A 5626-nucleotide genomic window follows, 5' to 3' on the forward strand; every position below is an offset into this window, starting at 1 on the left:
GAGGCATTCTCGGCTAGTAAGGGATGGCTCTCCCGATGGAAAAATAGACACGGGGTCCATTTTATTGAAGTTTGTGGCAAGAAGCTGTCAGCAGACCCAACAGCGGCCAAAAGTTTTTCTGCAAAGTTTTTAAAAATCATTGGTGACCAAAACTTGAATCCAGAGCAAATCTACAACATCGACAAAACTGGGTTAAATTTTAGACTTCTTTGTACAGAAAAACCTTTGCCACCCCACGAGAACATCTGCAGCAGGATTTTAAGTCATCAGAGAGAGAATACCCCTATTTGTCATTGTCACAGCAGCAAAATCGAAAGCGTATAAGAACATAAACATGGAAACTCTACCAGTGTATTACGGGTCGCAGAAATCAGCATGGTTGGACACATATTTGTTCATGGAATAGTTTGTGTGCGAATTTGTTCCAAAAGTGAACAATCATTTGACAAAATTAAATCTGCCCATCAAAGCACTTCTACTGCTTGACAACGCACCTACTCACCAGGAAGGTCTTCAGTGTGACGATGAAAAAGAAAGTAAACTGCTGTTTCTGCCACCCAATGTAACCAGTCTTCAATAACCAATGCACGAAGGGGTTATTGAGTGATTCAAGAAGTTCTGAAGTTCTTTTCAAACTGGAGGCTGATGACTCCAGTTTGAACTTAGACCTCTTAAAAGTGCTGAAGTAAGTTATGTACTTTATATGTCAATATGGATCGATGTGGATCACAATTCCCAAAATTCCAGCCGACCGTATCCGCTTTGACGTCGCTAAATGTCTTGATACAGCCAAAATCCCTACTTCCAATATATCTCGTGAGGAATTCATAGTTCTCAAAAATCTCCGTTCTCTTTCTGAGATAATAATCCTTCCTGCAGACATAGGTAATGCCACAGTCATCCTGGATACTCCTTCCTACATAGAGAAAGTAAACGACTTACTTAGGGATACATCCTGTTATAATACAATTTCTCGAGACCCCACTCCTAGAGTCGAACGCGAAATTTCCCATGCCATCAAACAATCTGATCTTTCCGATGATGTTAAGAAGTCCATAGTTCCGAAAAACTCCATCTGCCCGAGAATTTACGGTCTTACCAAAATCCATAAAGACAACGTACCTCTTCGTCCCATTGTGACTACGATCAACTCTCCTACCTAAAAACTCGCAAAGTACTTGTCGAATCAGCTTAAGACCTATACTGGTCGTACCTCTTCTTATGTCCGAAATTCCACACATTTCATCACCTTAATCTCCTCCCTCGCGGTCGATCCCCAAGACATTCTCGTCAGTTTCGATGTATCATCCCTATTTACCAATCATTGCTGACATTTTCATGGAAGCCTTTGAGTCTTTAGCCCTAGAATCTTACCCCTTAAAACCAAAAGTCTGGTTTCGCTACGTTGATGATACATTTATCATCTGGCCCCATGGTCAACATACCCTTTCTCCCTTCCTAGATCATCTTAACTCACAACATCCGAGTATAAAATTCACAATGGAAGTAGAAAATAATCGGTCCCTTCCTTTTCTCGATGTGTTAGTCACCTCCAAGCCCAATGGCCGATTGGGTCACTCTGTTTATAGAAAAAAGACTCACACGAATCGTCACCTACATGCTTCATCACACCACCATCCTGCCCAAAAGAATTCTGTGATCAACTCTCTCATCCATCGGGCCATTTCGATTTCTGAACCTGACAACCTTAGAGAAGAACTTGGCTATCTGCAAAAAACCCTTGTCGCCAACGGTTACTCCAAGTCCACAATTCAAAATATTACACACCGACATCTACATCCACCTTTACACCCTAGGACGACAAATTCAGAATCTTCGGGTAATACTCCTGTGGCTTTTCTTCCGTATATTCGAAGTGTCACTGATAGGATTGGCAAAATTCTTCGCAAAGAAGGTATCAGGACTACTTTTCGACCACCCAAGAAAATCTCACAATATCTACCCTCTCCTAAGGACCCATTACCGCCCCTATCTTCCTGTGGTGTCTATTCTATTCCTTGTTCATGTGGACAAGTGTATATTGGCGAAACTGGTCGTTCCGTCAAAACTCGGATTCAAGAGCATCAAAGATGCATTCGATCAGGTCTTTTCTCCCATTCTGCAGTTGCAGAACACTGCCAAGAAACCGGTCATTCCATATTGTTCGAAAAAACCCATATTATTTCTAAGAGCCCCTTCTTTTATTCCAGGAAAATCCGCGAATCTCTAGAGATCAGAAAAAATCCACATAATATCAATCGAGAGGAAGGATACTACTTGTCTCCCATCTGGAATCTCAGTCTAGAGCCGCCGTCCGGTCCCGCTACCACGATGCAGCCACATGATTGGCCAGCGCGCGCTTCTTGACGTTCGCGCCACGGAGTGTGCCGATACGTCCCGACACGACAGGTCACCGCGACTATAAATAGAGCGTAGCGGAGTAATCGTCGGATTCACTCCCCGCCTCTCGACGCGTTAGTGTTCTGAGCTGTTGGACGTGAATCCCTGTCCTGGCATTTGGTTTTCACCTCTGGCTGCGTTAAGTAGTTGAGTTACTGTGACCAAACGCCCATCTTGGTAGTTAGTATTCGCCTCTGGTTGCGTTGAGTAACTGAGTTACCGTTGCTAACTACCCATCTTCCTGTCTTTTGTTCTCCTGAAGAAGCTACATACAATTGTAGCGAAACGTCGAGATGAACCCACTTTTAGGTCACTCACAAATTACACGGTCCAAACCCGGAAGATGAATAAACTATAATTCTGACTCTGGCCGTGGAAGCCTACGATTTCATTTAATTTTATGCTCCTTTAACTTTGCGGAAAAAATATCAATCCTCCAAGGAGAAGACCAGACAAACGTAGTAGAGAAGACTACCTAAACGTTGGGCTGACGACATCAGGCGTATCACCAAAAATTGGCAATAAAGGGCACAAAATCGCAAAGAATTGAGGATTCTTATAGAAGACCAGTAAGTGCTTTAATTTCTTCGATATTTGTACTGGTAGCATCTCTTTCTCTACTGCATTACTGCAAATTAATAGCAAAATTTTAAAAGAAACTTACCAAATAGTTTTAACACCTTTCACTCATCTTATTAATTTAATTTTATCAACTGGAGTATTTCCAGAAGTACTAAAATACTCTAAAGTACTACCAATCTACAAAAAAGGTGATTCCTCAAAAACTGACAATTACAGACCCATAAGCATTGTTTCTACTTTTGGGAAAGTGATTGAAAAGGTTATCAAACAACAATTTTATTCCTACTTTGAGTCAAATAATTACTTTAGAAACTCACAATATGGATTCAGAAGTGCTCGTTCTACTACGAACGCGGTATTTAATGTTGTGAGCGAGGTGATTGAGGGGCTTGAACGCGGCAATCGCATAGCAATTTCTCTTTGCGACTTGTCGAAGGCTTTTGATTGCGTTTCATACGACATTTTGCTTCACAAATTAAATTACTATGGAATCAGAGGTATCCCTCTTAAGCTTATAACTTCTTATCTATGTGGCAGACACCAGGCGGTAGTGTCTAAAGGTCATCTCTCCGATTTTCTATCCGTATAACATGGAGTCCCACAAGGTTCGGTCTTAGGACCTCTTTTGTTTATTATTTATGTCAATGATCTACCAAAATTCATATCTCCGTACAAAACCATACAATTCGCAAATGATACGACATACGTTATTTCAGGAAAAAATAATGATGATTTAAAAATGTCTCAAGAAGTTTCTACTAAATCTAGCTCATGGTTTGCTGCAAACAAACTAAAACTTAACTCTGATAAAACGCAAAATTTGGTTATATCTGCAAGTAATTTACACTATGATCTAGTGTAACAAAGAGACTGTTAAACTATTGGGCATAACCATAGATAATCGAATCAACTGGTCGGCTCATATCTCACAACTTAAGAAAAAGCTATCAAGTTCATTACTTGTTATTCGCCAACTAGCAAGGGTTGTCAACTTTGAAACATTAAAAATGACATATTTTTCCTTATTCCATTCTCATCTAAACTATGGTGTAATCATATGGGACAATTCAACAAATGCACTTCAATTTTTTAGAATGCAAAAGAAAGCTGTCAGGATTTTAGCAGGGGTTAGTTATCTAGAACACTGCCGACCTTTCTTTATCAAATTCAGAATTATGCCGCTACCTACTCTGTTGATATTTCAAGTTCTAACTGAAATTCACAGAAATCGTGCCCATTTAATAAAGCAGTCTGATGTCCATGTTCACAATACGCGAAACTGTCACTACCTACGAACAAATCGCTGTAGATTAAGTCTTTCAGAAAAAAATAGTCTTAATTATAACTATTACAATATTTTACCAAAAAGTATAAAACAGCTAAGCTGTAATAGTTTCGATAAAGTCATAAAAAAATATCTTCTAAAACATTGTTTTTACTGCTCAGAAGAATATATGACTCATTGCAGAACATCCACTGAACTGCTTACCGTAACTTTGACATAAATGTTTTTCTGTTTAATATGTGTTCTTGTTTGTATATATTTTTTAAGTTACGTTTTATATTTCTTTTTTAATACTATGTATGTTCATTTTGACTTGCTACAAACAATATTTGTATATGTTATGTAGTTAAATAAATACTCTACTCTACTGTAATATGTCCGAAGCTTTAGCATATATTTGTTTGTGTGTTAAACTATTTCGCTGATGACGGAGTCTGCCAAGCATCAATAATGGCTTTTGCTTCTCTGGCTTTTCCAATTACTCCAGAAGATTGAGTCACTATGTTTACTTATGCTGCAATTAAAAAAAAATTGATCTAAGACTCAGAAGTAAACGGTGTTTTAGAACTCGTTTGCCGTGTTCTAAAAAGGGCGTTTGGCACTCTTTATCTGCCATCGGATTTTCGTTATCACGTACAGATTTCTTACAAATCGCCATCTAACTTTTGTAGAAAAACATAGGTCTACTATGCTTAAGAAATAAAGAAATCATTGTGTTTGGCCTAAAGCTTTAAAAATTTGTTTTTTTTTATTTCTATAGCCGGAACAGTAATTTCCTAAATTTTTTTCTTGCCTGCCTAGTGGAGTATTTTACCAGTAAGCTGTACTAATTTCAACTAATATACGATTTTAGGACATCTTCCACAATTACTATTTAATTAATAAATTTTATAAAGTACTTTTGTCCTTATTAATTACAAATATCTTGTTTGTTTTAACGCACAAACAACGCTTTACGAATACGTTAATATCTTGAGTCATGGACCTCCAAATACTTAAGTGTATAAAATTTATAGTCATATATAATCCTTGAAACAATAAAAAGCATATCAATAAAACATGGCACTTATGCAGAACTACATGTGTCAGAATCACACGTCACATTAAAACATAAACACTCGAATCGGGGGCTGACCGTGCGACGGTCGATGGGCGACGCTCACCCCCTATGAGCTCAAGGCGTCAACGGGCCCTCGTAGACAATACCCTGCTCCGCAACATAAATAATAATCATTCACAGTGTTTCTGTTTGCGATTCCCACGTCAGAGCAGCACGCGTTCCCCGCAAACATTAAATTTCTAATAAATCCGATTCATATGTTAATCCGCACACATATCGATATGTCATCTAAACGACGC

The sequence above is a fragment of the Diabrotica undecimpunctata genome, chromosome 7 (assembly GCF_040954645.1).
Source record: "Diabrotica undecimpunctata isolate CICGRU chromosome 7, icDiaUnde3, whole genome shotgun sequence".
Lineage (NCBI taxonomy): Eukaryota > Metazoa > Arthropoda > Insecta > Coleoptera > Chrysomelidae > Diabrotica > Diabrotica undecimpunctata.